This window comes from Panicum virgatum, chromosome 1K (assembly GCF_016808335.1).
Source record: "Panicum virgatum strain AP13 chromosome 1K, P.virgatum_v5, whole genome shotgun sequence".
Classification (NCBI taxonomy): domain Eukaryota; kingdom Viridiplantae; phylum Streptophyta; class Magnoliopsida; order Poales; family Poaceae; genus Panicum; species Panicum virgatum.
In genome coordinates this window covers 4,399,782-4,414,964 of record NC_053136.1, presented here as the reverse complement: position 1 = coordinate 4,414,964, position 15,183 = coordinate 4,399,782, and the positions used below count along the sequence as shown (strand labels likewise).

The 15,183-nt window shown below is 56.6% G+C and overlaps 1 pseudogene; it reads left to right on the top strand.

The window, feature by feature from the left end:
* Positions 1-244: 244 nt before the first annotated feature.
* Positions 245-8,616, top strand: LOC120648063 (annotated as a pseudogene).
* Positions 8,617-15,183: the final 6,567 nt, after the last annotated feature.

The window sequence follows — 15,183 nt, the reverse complement described above, 5'->3', positions numbered from 1 at the left end:
CGACGTTACGAGAATCCACCTTCACACTCGCAGGTCGCAGCAGAACACTCATTCTGTTAAGTTCAGATTCAGACTGAACCATCTCAAGTACGTAGGAGGAGACAGGTCACTGGTCCGGGAGGGGAGAACGGCCTGATTATTCCTGATGACGGATGGAGAGAAGCCATCGATCGAACTGTATCCTTCATCATCGTCTTCCGTTCATCAGCTCGTGGTTCCAATAGAGGAAACTGTCAGCCCGCCCATGCCCAGGCCAGTAAAGCACGCCATGTTCTCTCAGTGTTTGGGAGAATTCAGAATTCAGACCCGTAACATCATACCGGGAAACACGCCCTACAAGCACAGCTGCAGCGACCGGCATCATGTCAACGCATCGGAAATTTGTTTCTTAAGAGCCCACAGATGTTCAATCCATATACAGACATGCATAGTTCTGAAAGAAAGCAAGTAGGATAAGGAATACTGTCAGTTGGAACATGGAGGACCGGGGAGAGAATGATCATGGAGTCTGCTCATGTGAATGGTGCTCCGCACTTCTCGGATGCGACTGGGAGAAGCGCCAATAGTTTAATCAACAAAAATCTCACTCATTCACCCTCCGTGACTCGCGTTGCCGCCATTGCCGCCTCGCGCCTCCTCGATCTGGCGGGGGGACGGGGGCAGAGGTGTCGGGGAAGAGGAGAGGGGTCTTTATGCAAATAAAAATGTCTCGGAAGGGGTTTTCTAAGAAATTCCTTCCACTATGCTATCTCTAAAACGATTCTGAGCCGTCTATTCCCGATCCAACGGCCAAAGACACACCCACCCTGGACGGTATCTCATTCACCGTCCACCCCTGGAGCCTGGAGTTGGTTTGCCGTCCACCCGTGTGGCCACTCTTCCCGGGGCGCCCCGCGTTCATGCCAGTCCACCGCTCACGACGCCGGCAGCCTCCGCGGGGTCGCGCGTGGCCACCTACATCCAAGATCCTGAGATGAAATCTTACACGCGAGCTTGCGCCGCGGACTCGGAGGAACAGCTTGCGACGGATTGAAGCCGCGCGCGCGGGCGCCGCGCCTTCGCCTTCGCATGGAACGCGCGCGGTCGCGCGGGCTCCGGGCGGCGGCAGTTAAGGCATGTTCTGGATGAGTGCAAGATCATCTGTCCGCCACGTCCTCTTTGCCTACTCGATCCGACCTCGACTCCTCCCACTCCGTCCATTTGCATGCTTGGTCAGTTCGCCGTCACCGCCTGGCTGCTCTTGTTCCATGTTCCCGAACAAACGCAAAATTTCTATACAGATCGCTGAGATTAGAGGAGTGCACGCGCACCAACCATCTTTGCCTTCCTGTGCTTACAGCTAGATGTGTCTTCTCGTTTATGATTAGATTACCGCCCTCACACTTACAGATCACTCCGCCTGAGTTCAGATTTAGAGTTTCAGACTGAAACCATCTCAAGGAGAGGTGGCGAGAGACGGCCTGATTCCTGACGGATCAACTGGTTCTATCCTTCAACATCGTCCTCCGTGTATAAGCTCGTGGTTCCAACGGAGGAAATTGCGAGGCCACCCAGCGAGTGACAGACGGGATAGCGATGCAAATACAGACGGCACGTCCTGTTCCACCAGCTTTTCAGAGAATTCAGACCTGTAACGTCAGAACATGCTTTCTTGCACAGCGGGGGAAAACGCCCTACAAGCACAGATACAGCGACTGGCATCTTGTCAACGGCACATTTTTCTCATGGACTGGACAGGGGAGATGATCAATCGCGCTTGAAAAAGGGAGCTGTTCAAAGTTCATAGCTCGAAAGCCGCCACCTCTTGACCTATAGCTCTTGAAAATGGAAGCTGTTAAAAAACAAGTGATCCTTTCTCCTGGACATGTCCCAGCAACTAATCGGAGAGATTTGATTTCAGAACAGGGTCAATTGAGGTAGATAAGGATCATGGAGTCTGATCGTATGGGAATGCTGCTCCACGCTTCACGGTTGCTTGACTGGGAGAAGCGGGCTAAAAGTTTTAAGCAGAAGTGCCTCACCCTTCAGGGGATCTCCTTAGCCGCCATGGCCGCAGCCCTCCTCCTCGCTCCTCGATCCGGCGGGGAGATCAGATGGAGGGGCCGCAGGCAAGAAGAGGAAGGGGTCGGGGAGCGGAGAGGGTCCTTTTGCAACAGAAAATGTCTAAGCAGGGGCTTTTCTATAAAATTCCTTTCGACTATACTTCTCCCCGACGAATCTGGGTCGCAGAGTCTCGATCGGACGGTCAAAAATCAACGCAACCTGGACGGTATTTGGTTTGCCGTCCGCCGATGTGGCCGCGGCAATCCACCGCCGCCGGCCTCCGCGGGGTCGCGTGAGCCTTGACGGATTGAAGCCGCGCCTGGGCGCCGCGCCTTCTCCTTGGCATGGAACGCCGACCGCGCTCGGCTCTCCGGGCGAGCTCCGGCCGGCGGCATCGTCGGTTTAGACACGGTGCGGTCTAGGTCGGGATGAATGCAAGTTCATCCATCCGCCACGTCCTCATCGTCTCCTCCCACCTCGACCCCTCCGCTCCGCTCCGTCCATTTGCATGCTTCGCTAGTTCGCCGTCGCTGCCAGCGCCAGGCTGTTCTTGTTCCCGATCAAACGCGATGCCAAATTGCCAAAATTCTGTACAAATCACCGAGATCAGGGGGATGAATGCGCGTAGTTAATCGTTCTTCACTTCTATTTTCGGCTAGATGCGTGCCTTCTTGTTTATATATGATGATTACCGGAGTCCGGCTTCACACTCGCAGTCGCAAAACACGCTGTCCGAGTTCAGGTTCAGAGTTCAGACTGGAGCATCTCAAGGAGAGGACACAGCAGAGAAGCGGCCTGATTCCTGACGGTTCATCTGGCTGTGTCCATGGCTTCATCATCGTCTTTCCGTGTGTGGAGTATCAGCTCGTGGTTCCAACGGAGGAAATTGCCAGCCCGCCCAGGCCAGTAACAAGTGACGGATGAGGATTGAGGGGTAGCGACACAGATACAGACTGCACACCATGTTCCTTCAGTGTCTCAGAGAATTCAGTCCCTGCTTTCTTGCACAACGGGAAAAACGCCCTACAAAATGCCAACCAGATAGAAAGGGACGAAACGGATGCCCACAAGTTGATGTACTTTCCATGTGCATAATTCAGTAATCAGTAGGCGTCGAGCACTCGAGCTTATGCTTACTGTACATGATTGAGCACCAAATTCTCATGGAACAACAGGGGGAGATGAACAATCATGCATGAAAACGGGAGCTGTTCCAAGTTCGTAGCTCGATATCCGCCTCCTGTTTCATTGTGTCGACATACAAAGGGGAGGACTGATCCTTTCTCCTGCGCATGTCCCAGCAACTAATCGGAGAGATTTCAGAACGGGATCAATGCCTCTGCCCCGGGGGAATGCTGCTTCTCACTGCACCGCTGCTGGTCGCTCCTCCGGAGTGGCTCGGCCGGAACCGCCTCCCAAAGCCCCGCCGCCCTCCAGCCGCCGCCCGAGCAGCCACCGGAAGTCCGTGCGGCTGCAAGGAAGGCAGCGGCGGGGCACCAACTCGCCTCTCTCTCTCGCCCTCTCATGGTGGCTGCTCCGTCGATGGTGGCGCCAGCGGCCATCCCCGGCTTCCCCCGGCCGGATCCGTCTCGGGAACAGCCAGATCCACACCCTCGGCCACCGGATATGCTCGTCTTGGTCCTTGGCGTGGCAGGACGCGCCACGGCGCGGCGGCGGCGGCGCCCGTGGCCGTTGCGCGGCGGGCATGTTGCGGGGCGGCGGCGGCGCTCACGGCCGGGCTCGGGGCGCGCGGCAGGCAGCGGCGCCGCTGCCGGGCACGGTGCGGCGGCGGCGGCGGCACTTGCGGCCTGGCGCGGCAAGGTGCGGGTACTGCGACGCCATTTGCTGCAGGTGCGCGGCGGCCCCTGTGTTTGTGTGTCACTTGGGCGTGGATGTCGGCGTCCGAGGGATGCGCGGCTTGGTGGTTGCGGCTTCGGCGCTGCTCGGTACCCCGCTCGGGTCTGCGCTCTCGACTGCGTCTGGTCAACATGTGCTGGGTGTGTCGGTGGCGCCATAGTGGCGTGTGCCGACGTCAATTTTGCTCGGGCGTACGCTAGTGTCGCCGTGGTGGCGTCGTTGGCTGCGGCTGTGCGGAGGCTCGCCAGCAACACCATGGTGGTGGTCTGGTGACGCCGGCCGTCTTTTCACCGTGGTGATGATGCGGGTGAAAATTCATCTCTTCTTGGAACGGCGTCGTTGGCGTCATTTCCTTCCTGAAGACGATGTCGAGCATCTTTGGCTCGGACCTTGCTCCTATCTGTGGATGGTGTCTTGGGCATCGGTCTCCCATGTCGAATGTGGCAGGTGAAAGCCCAACCCCTCTTGGGGTGGCATCGATGACGTCTTTGGCGTCCTGGAGGCGATGTCAGACTTTTCCGACTTGGAGGCATCATTCGGCGTTGGCGGCTTCCGAAAGGGCTTTCTCCTCTTTTTTCTTCCTTTTCTCTCGTGTTTTGGATTGTGTTGTGGGTTGTGGTGCCTCGTGTCGATGTCCCAATCCGACCGGGCAGAGTTCGCGGCGGCTCGGGTCGAGGTCCCAATCCGACCGGGGCTGAGTGTAGGTTGTGGTGGCTCGAGTCGATGTCCCAATCCGACCGAACGGAGAGTTGTGGTGGCTCGTGTCTATGTCCCAATCCGACCGAGCGGAGTGTAAGTTGTTGTGGCTTTGTCGATGTCCCAATCTGACCAGCCAAAGTCGAGTGAGTCCCGGTTGATGTCCCAATCCAATCGGCCGGTGTTGCAAGTTGTAGGTGTTATAGTGGTAGGTTTTGTAGTTTCTGTTCTGCGGTTTTCGGGCCTTATTAATATACGCCGAACTGCAAGGTTCTGGATCTTTCGAGGAAAAAAAATCACTGCACGGCTGCTATAGCCTGGGAGAAGCGGTAAAAGTTTTCAAGCGGAAATGGCCTCACCCTCCGGGGCTCTCCGTTGCCGCCATGGCCGCCGCCCCGCCTCCTCGATCCAGCGGGGAGATCAGATGGAGGTGTCGCGGCTTGCGGGGAGGAGGAGAGGGTCGGGGAGCGGAGAGGGTCTTTATGCAACAAAAAATAGCTCAGCAGGGGGTTTTCTGAGAAATTTCTTCTCTGTATACTTGTGCTCCAGCGTATCTGGACCGTCTAATCCTGATCGGACGGTCGAAAACCAACCCAACCTGGACGGTATCTGATTTACCCTCCACCCAGGACGGTATTTGGTTTGCCGTCCACCCCGTGTGTGTCCGCTCTTCCCTCGCCGCGGCCGTGCCAGTTCGCCAGCACCGGCGCCGGCAGCCTCCTCGGGGGCACGCGCGGCTGCCCGGATCCAAGATCTTGAGCTGATATCTCACGCGCGATCCTGCGCCGCGGATTTGGATGAACAGCTTTCGACGGGATTCAAGCCGCGCGCAGGTGCCGCACCTTCGCCTTCGCATGGCGGCGGCGGCGGCGGTTCAGACAGACACCGTGCGTGCTAGTTGAGGGTGACGGCAAAGATCACCCATCCGCCACGCCCGCCTCGCCTCCTCCCACTCCGTCCATTGCATGCTTGGCCAGTTCGCCGTCGCCGCCGGGCTGTTCTTGTTCCCGAACAAGCGCGACTGCACGAGGTTAAATTTCTGTTCAGATCGCAGGGGAATGAAATTCTTCCGCTTGCATTCGGTTACATGTGTCTAGTGTCTTCTCGTTTCTATGATGGTTACGAGAGTCCCGCCTTGACACTTGCAGATCGCTATTTCTGAGTCCACATTCAGAGTTTGGGACTGAACCATCTGAATGTGAGGAGACATGACAACTGAAACGGCCTGATTATTCCTGACAGATCATCCGTTTCTGGCCTTCATCGTCCTCGGTGTGTTGTCAGCTCGCGCTTCCAACCTGAAGAAATTGCCAGCTCGCCCAGGCCAGTAGCAACTAACGAGTGACGAACGGGACAGCGATAGAGATACAGACACCACGCCGTGCTCCATCAGTGTTTCAGAGAAATTCAGACCCGTAACATCATCAGGCCGTGCTTTCTTGCACGCCGGGGGAAAATAAAAAAACGCCCTGCGATCGCAGCTACAGCCCAGCTACAGCGACCGGCAACATGTCAACGGCACCTTTTTCCCCCAATGTCAAAAGGAGAGCCGTTGCTGCCTTGACTGGCGACGCAGGATGGCATGCCAGTCAGTCGCTGCTCGCTTGCTCGTCCCGTGTGGATTGCTTGCGATCCCCCATCGAATTCGTCCCGGCCGGTTGGCCAGGTGGCTCGCCAACAGCCAGGCGGCGCGCCGTAGGATCAACGAGGGGAGGCCCCGTGTGGACACGACATGAGATTTTATTCCTACCCCGGGCAAATCTTTTGGAGCAGCGAGTCATCAGTCACGCGTCAGCTGATTTGCCAGCACTTGGTTAACGCTAATTCAGCAGATTTGCGAGAGCTGGAGAACTTACATTACAGCAGAGCCGGAGCCTTGTCAGTTCCCTGCAATTAATGCAGCAGCAGCAGCAGCAGCAAGAACAATAACAAGCAGCAACGAGTAATCAGCCATGGCGTGCTCCGGCTTCGCCCTCACCGTGCTGCTGCTGGTGCTATTCATGGCCTCACGTGCGAGGCCGTGCGCCGACCAGGAGAGGAGCTCCCTGCTCCGGTTCGTGGTGGGGCTATCACGGGACGGCGGCCTCGCCACGTCGTGGCGGCGGAGTAATGCCACGGCGGGGTGCTGCTCGTGGGAAGGCGTCGCCTGCGATGGAGACGGGGCGGTCGTCGAGGTCTCCCTGCCCGGCAGAGGGCTCCAGGGCCCCGTCTCGCCGGCTCTCGGCGACCTCGCCGGACTGCGGCGCCTCAACCTCTCCCGCAACTCGCTGTCCGGCGAACTGCCATTGGAGAAGCTCCTGTCCTCTTCCAGGGGCTTGGTCGCCGTCGACGTCAGCTTCAATCGCCTTGAGGGAGAGCTGGGTGAGCTGACTCCATCTTCGGCCACCGGTGGCCGGCCATTGCAGGTGCTCAACATCTCCAGCAACCTTTTCACCGGGGAGTTTCCATCAGCCACGTGGAAGGTGATGAACAGTCTGGTTGTGCTCGATGCGAGCAACAACAGTTTCCATGGATGGATGCCGTCTTCCTTCTGCATCAGCTCGGCGTCCTTCGCCGTGCTCGATCTCAGGAACAACCGATTCAATGGACGCATCCCAGTTGGTCTAGGCAATTGCTCTGAGCTCAAGGTACTCAAGGCTGGGCACAACGATCTCAGTGGGGCGCTCCCAGATGACTCTTCAACGCTTCCTCGTTAGAGTACATCTCTTTTCCCAACAATGGATTGCATGGAAACCTTGATGGTTCAAGCATAGCCAACCTCAGAAATCTGGCTCATCTTGATCTTGGTGGAAATCGGCTCAATGGAAAGATCCCAGACTCGATAGGTGAGCTCGGGAGGCTAGAGGTGCTTCATCTGGACCATAACGACATGTCAGGAGAGCTGCCATCAGCTTTGAGCAACTGCACAAATCTCATAACAATTGACCTCAGGAACAACTATTTCAGCGGGGAGCTTGCCAAGGTCGATTTCTCCACCCTGATCAATCTGAAGACGTTGGATCTTCTGTTCAACAGCTTCAGTGGCACAATTCCAGAAAGCATCTAGTCAATTTGAAGTCCCTTGTTTTCCTATCAGCTTCCTTCAACAATTTCACAAATATCACGAATGCGCTCCATGTCCTCAAGGATTGTAAGGAACTCGCCGTCCTAATTATCGGGAGTAACTTCAAGGGTGAGGCCATGCCAGAAGATGAAACGATTGATGGGTTTCAGAATCTTCAGTTTCTGTCCCTGTCTAGGTGCTCACTGTCTGGGAAGATACCGCTTTGGCTGTCAACGCTCAAAAACCTGGAGATGCTGCTCTTGCACAATAACCAACTCACTGGACCAATGCCTGTCTGGATCAAAAGCCTCAAGTTGCTTTTCCATGTTGACATGTCAGAAAACAACCTTACAGGAGAAATACCAAAAGACCTAATGGAGATGCCAATGCTAACAACAGAAAACACTGCGACCGAATTGGATCAGAGGGTATTTTTGCTGATTGTTTACAGAGGTACATCATTCGAGTACCGGGTAGCTAGTGCTTTCCCAAAAATGCTGAATTTTGGTCGTAATAACTTCACTGGAGTGATCCCTAAAGAGTTTGGTCAGTTGAAATCGCTCGCTATACTGAACTTCAGCTCCAACGGGCTATCAGGAGAGATTCCACCGCAGCTCCACAGCCTGACGAACCTTCAAGTGCTAGACCTGTCTAACAACCATCTCACAGGAGCAATCCCAATGGAGCTGAACAACCTGCACTTCCTCGCTGCATTCAATGTCTCCAATAACGATTTAGAAGGGCCGATTCCGGCTGGGGTCCAGTTCAGTACATTTACAAGTTCGAGCTTTAGAGGGAACCCAAAGTTGTGTGGTGGTGTTGTTGATCGGCCTTGTGGTTCAGCAAAAGCACATCATGACTCTACGCTCTCCAGAGAACAAACACATAGAAGGATCGCCTTTGCGATCGCTTTTGGAGCTTTCTTTGGTGTAGGGGTGTTGTATGATCAGATGGTATTGTCAAAATATTTTGGTTAGTCGAGTCCAGTTCAGTACTTATTTCTTTCTTTCCGCCTGGCAAATCGACCGGTGGTTCCGCCTGCAGCCCTTTCCTCGTCAAGCTCGGCGGCGCGACAGGCTCAACTGGCGCAGCTCAACGAGCTTCAAGCCAAGCTCGACGAGCAGCGCCAACAAACCCAGGAGCTACGCGCCGCACTCGAGCAGCAGCGTACCGCGCGTGGTACACACGCCCAGGCGGCGGGACGTGTTGCCCGGGAGCGCATCCTGGCCGACGACAACGTCGACAAATCTCCGGAACTGCAAACGGCTAGCGAAAAACTCGTTGCTGCGGCCTATCTGCTTCAAGCTATGCCCGAGCCATCGACGCCTTCAGGCCGCAACTTGCGCCGCGAGGCACAGGAGCTCATCGAGCAAGCTGTCGTGCAGCAGGCCGAGAGTTCTGCGTCTCGTATGCGCTCGAAGGCCCCGGAGCAGCGTGATGGGACTACGCACCAGGACCACGAGGTTTCTGTGCACACACCCCCAGCAGGGAAGGGCAAGATAGCCGTAGCGCCCGGTGCGAAGGCGCCCTCGGTGCACGAGCGCATCGGGAGAGTTCACGTAAGGGAGCGAATCCGCGACACTCGTGGGCACGCTGGCGACGGCGACGCCCGCAACGTCATCGACGGCAGGAGGTACACCCCTCGACGGGGTGGACGCTTCGACCCCGAGCACGACAGGGGTGAGTCCCCGGAGCCTCCGGGCACCCGGGTATTCAGACGGGAGATTCGAACTGCATCTTTTCCCCCGCGCTTTCGACAACCCAACACCTTCGTCAAGTACTCGGGCGAGACTGATCCTGCAGTCTGGCTCAACGACTACCGCCTAGCGTGTCAGCTAGGCGGCGCGATAGAGGACGCGGTCATCATCCGCAACCTTCTTCTTCATCTTGCTGACGCCACACGAACGTGGCTCTAGCACCTTCCTGCGGATCAGATCCACAACTGGGCCGACTTGGTCCACATCTTCGTGGGCAATTTCCAAGGCACGTACGTGCGCCCTGGGAACTCCTGGGATCTCAAAGGGTGTCGCCAGAGGCCCCGCGAGTCCCTGCGTGACTACGTGCGACGCTTCTCCAAGCAGTGCACCGAGCTAACTAGCGTCACCCACGTCGAGGTCATCAATGCTTTCCTCGAGGTACGACGTGCAGGAACCTGGTGCACGAGCTTGCGAGAAGCTGACCCGTCAACACTAATGAGTTGTTCGACGCCGCCACAAACTATGCCGCCGGCAAGGAGGCTGTTGGTGCCATCTTCGACGACAAATCGAGCAAGCGCAAGGACGATGCGCCCGTGGAGGGCAGCAACGCCAAGCCCAACGCCCCCGCCAAGAAACAGAAGCGGGGGAGGAAGGGAAAGAAGCCGGTCCCACCGAACCAGCGTGGGTCGGGGCAGGTAGAGGACTCCGAGGAGGCCTTCGCCGCCGCCCCAGACCGCAAAGGACCTCGAGGCCCCCCTCGAGGAGGTGGAGGCCAATTCGACAACATGCTTAAGAAGCCGTGCCCTTACCACAAGGGTCCGGTCAACCATACCCTCGAGCAGTGCGAAATGCTCAAGAAATATTACAACCGCGTCGTGCATCGCGACGAAGTCAAGAAGAAGGATGCGGGCGACAAAGGTGGAGATGACGAGTTCCCCCCAGTGGAGAACGCCTTCTTCATCTTTGGAGGAGCAACAACGAACATGACCTCTCGGCAGCGCAAGCGCGAGCGCCGGGAAGTTTTCTCCGTCACCAAGGCCACGCCATCCTACCTCGATTGGTCGAAGGATACTATTTTCTTTGGCCGCGAGGACCACCCCGACTACGTCCCGCATCCGGGACGGTATCCGCTCGTTGTCGACCCCATCATCGGCAACACCCGCTTCTCCAAGGTGCTCATGGACAGAGGCAGCAGCCTCAACATCATGTACGCCCCCACCTTGGAGCTCATGGGGATCGGACTAGACAAGCTTCGCCCCAGCAAGTCGCCATTCCACGGCGTCGCGCCGGGGAAGCGAGTCCAACCCCTCGACCAGATTGATCTGCCTGTGTGCTTCGGCACAGCTACCAACTTCCGCAAGGAGGTACTCACTTTCGAGGTGGTGGGGTTTCGAGGATCCTACCACGCCATCCTTGGTCGTCCTTGCTACGCCAAGTTCATGGCCGTCGCCAACTACACCTACCTCAAGCTCAAAATGCCGGGTCCAAAGGGCGTCATCACCATCGGCTCTTCGTTCAAGCACGCCTACGAGTGCGACGTTGAGTGCATTGAGCGCGCGGAAGCTCAAGCGGAGGACGAGGCCCTCGCAGCCACCCTCGACAAAATGGCAAGCGAGGCCTTGGACTCCACGCACCGACACGCCGGGAGTTTCGAACCAGCCGAGGGTATCAAGAAGGTGCCCCTCGACCCGAGTCACCCCAACGACAAGGCATTGCGGATCAGCGCCAACCTCGACGGCAAATAGGAAGTGGTGCTCGTCGATTTCCTCCGCGCCAACGCAGACATCTTTGCGTGGAGCCCCTCGGACATGCCTGGCATACCGAGGGAGGTCGCCGAGCACTCCCTTGATGTCCGACCCAACTCCAAGCCGGTGAAGCAGCGCCTGCGACGCTTCGACGAGCTCAAGCGCCGGGCTATCGGCGAGGAGTTGCAGAAAATTCTGGCGGCCGGATTCATCAAAGAGGTATTCCATCCCGAGTGGCTAGCTAATCCGGTATTAGTGAAGAAAAAGAGTGGAAACTGGAGGATGTGTGTAGATTACACTAGTTTAAATAAGACATGTCCGAAGGTTCCCTTTCCTTTGCCACGAATTGATCAGATTGTAGATACTACTGTGGGATGTGAACTCCTATCCTTTTTTGATGCTTATTCCGGTTACCACCAAATCAAGATGAAAGAGTCTGACCAGCTTGCGACTTCTTTTATCACACCCTTCGGCATGTACTGCTACGTTACGATGCCCTTTGGCCTCAGAAATGCCGGAGCCACATACCAGCGGTGTATGCTCCTTGTTTTCGGAGACCATCTCGGGCGCAGCGTAGAGGCATACGTCGATGACATCGTTGTGAAATCCAGGAAGGCAGACAACCTGGTTGCTGATCTCAGGATCGCATTCGATTGCCTACGAGCCAAAGGGGTAAAACTTAACCCCGAGAAGTGCGTGTTCGGGGTGCCTCGAGTCATGCTCTTGGGCTTCATTGTCTCCCAGCGGGGCATCGAACCCAACCCTGACAAAGTCTCGGCCATCACTCGGATGGGACCAATCCGAGACCTAAAGGGGGTATAGAGGGTCATGGGATGCCTAGCATCCCTTAGCCGTTTTATCTCGCGTCTCGGCGAGAAAGGCTTACCCCTATATCAACTCTTGAGGAAAATCGAGCGCTTCACGTGGACCCCCGAAGCTCAAGAAGCCCTCGAAAGGCTGAAGGCATCACTCACCCGTGCCCCCATTCTCACACCACCTACGGATGGCGAGTCCCTCTATCTATACGTAGCTGCGACGACCCAAGTGGTCAGCGCGGTGATCGTGGTCGAAAGACAAGAGGAGGGTCATGCTCTGCCCGTCCAACGACCGGTGTACTACATCAGCGTGGTGTTGTCTGAAACTAAGATACACTATCCACAGATTCAGAAGCTGCTCTACGCAGTGGTTCTGGCTCGGCGCAAGCTGCGCCACTACTTCGAGGCCCACCCCGTCACCGTGGTCTCGTCTTTTCCTTTGGAAGAGATAACCCGCAACCGGGAAGCCGAGGGTATAATCGCCAAATGGTCTGTGGAGCTGATGGGGGAAACTCTTACTTACGCCCCCCGCAAAGCGATCAAGTCCCAAATCTTGGCTGACTTCGTGGCTGAGTGGACAGACACTCAGCTACCCGCATCGCAAATCCAGGGCGAATGCTGGACTATGTACTTCGACGGGTCGGTGATGAAAACCGGCGCCGGTGCCGGCCTCCTTTTCATCTCACCCCTCGGAGAACATATGCGATACGTGATATGCCTACACTTCCCTGCGTCAAACAACATGGCGGAGTATGAGGCCCTCCTCAGTGGTCTCCACATCGCCATCGAGCTCAGCGTCAAATGCCTCGACGTACGCGGTGACTCTCAACTCATCATTGATCAAGTAATGAAAGAGTATAGCTGTCACGACCCGAAGATGGAGGCGTACTGCAATGCAGTGCGCCGCCTCGAAGACAAGTTCGATGGCCTAGAGCTCAATCATGTCCTGCGCAAGTACAACGAGGATGCCGACGAATTAGCCAAGATCGCGTCGGGGCGAACCACTGTCCCCCGAACATCTTCGCTCGCGACATCACCAAGCCCTCCACCGAGTTCAACGACCCGACGGGGATAGGCCCCTCGTCCGCTGGGCCCTCCGGCGGGAGCCCCCCGGCGGACGAGGTCGAACCCATGGACATTGACTTCGAGACCGCCTCTGCGGACGAGGCCAAAGCAATGGAAGTCGACGAGGCCCCCACTTCGCACGATTGGCGCGTCCAGTATCTCGACTGGATGATTCGAGGGATCCTACCCTCGAACCGCGCTCAGGCGCGACACCTCGCCCGGAGGGCCAAGTCCGTCGTTCTAATCGACGACGTGCTATACAAGCGCAGTCCCTCGGGCGTCATGCAGCGTTGCATCCCCATCCCTGAGGGCAAGGAGCTGATCCGCGACATCCACGCCGGCATATGCGGCCATCACGCTGCGCCGCGCACCCTCGTGGGTAACTCGTTTCGGCAAGGTTTCTACTGGCCCACCGCGGTCGCCGACGCCACCGACGTCATGCGACCCTGCGAGGGTTGCCAGTTCTACGCTCGGAAAACACACCTCCCGGCCCATGCTCTGCAGACAATCCCCATCACGTGGTCATTCGCCGTATGGGGACTAGACCTCGTCGGTCCGCTGAAGAAGGCGCCCGGGGGCTTCACCCACTTGCTGGTGGCGGTCGACAAATTCTCCAAGTGGATCGAGGCTCGACCCATCAGCAAGATCAAATCCGAGCAAGCAGTTCTGTTCTTCACCGACATCGTTTTCAGGTTCGGGGTCCCGAACTCGATCATCACTGACAACGGCACCCAGTTCATAGGCAAGAAGTTCTTGGCGTTATGCGACAATTTCCACATACGTGTGGACTGGTCGGCTGTGGCACACCCACAGATGAACGGGCAAGTGGAGCGTGCCAATGGCATGATCCTCCAAGGACTAAAGCCGAGAATCTTCAACAAGCTGAACAAGTTTGGCCGGAGATGGCTCACGGAGCTACCCTCGGTCATTTGGAGCCTGAGGACGACCCCAAGCAGAGCCACGGGCTTTTCCCCGTTCTTCCTCGTCTATGGCGCCAAGGCCATTCTCCCCACTGACTTGGAATACGGGTCGCCAAGGCTCAAGACATACAAAGAGCAACAAAACCAGCGAGCTCGCGAAGACTCGCTGGATCAAGTGGAAGAGGCTCGAGATGTGGCACTCCTACACTCTGCGCGCTACCAGCAATCCTTGCGAAGGTATCAGGCGCAGAGGGTCCGGCGCCGAGACCTCAACGAAGGGGACTTGGTGCTGAGGCTTCGACAGGACAACAGGGGCCGCCACAAGCTCTCACCACCATGGGAAGGACCATACATAATTGCCGAGGTGCTCAAACCCGTCATGTACAAGCTGGCGAACGAAAAAGGCAAAGTCCTCACCAACGCTTGGAACATACAACAGCTACATCGCTTCTATCCCTAGCATTTCAAGCTATTTGTACATCGTTTGTACTCGTAGTTTAGTTTCCCCGAAATAATAAAGAAGTACACATTACTTGTTTATTTTTGGGAACCTTCCGGACCCTCGAGGGATCGGATGCGCACTAACACTGAGGTACGCTCGGCTTTACCCTCGGCAAAGCCGAGCCTCCCTCGGGGGCTACTACGCGGGGAACTCCCGAACGTCCCCAAAAGGCCGCCAATGTTTTTCGAAATATTTCCGTCTCGACCCTAAGCTTCTCGTATCCTTGGAAAAAACGGACGCGAGGCGTAAGCAACTACGGTATGGGGCCGGCCGAGTCATGGGGCCGCCTACGCCTCCGGGATACGGCACCCCCCTTACCACCCTATGCCTACGTTGCTTACGAATGCAAACTTCCTCGCAGATGTTTATCTAAGTCGCATACGAAGAACACGGAAATAAAGTAAAGAAACATAGGCTCGAACACACAAGGCCTCGACGGGCCACGCAGTCAATTCAACGAAATAAAATCTCTTATATTCATAGGATGCGATTACAAAGCGCGACTATGATATAAACACTAATCTATTTACATGGGCTTCGAGGCCCAGTTTTCCTACAGGCTACCATCCCCCCTTGCGGGCCCTCAGGGGCGTCAAATTCGGCGATGGGAGGGACATCTGCTTCGAGCTTCTCGGCGAGGACGGTGGCAAACTCCTCTGCGGCGGCGTCGGCTTCGTCCATGATGGCCGACGCGGCATCCGCGTCCGCATCCTCGGGAATGACGTACCCCAACGACACCCTCTGGAGATCCATGAGGTAGTGTGTCGAGGCCACGGCGAGAGTGCGCAGGACACCGAGAC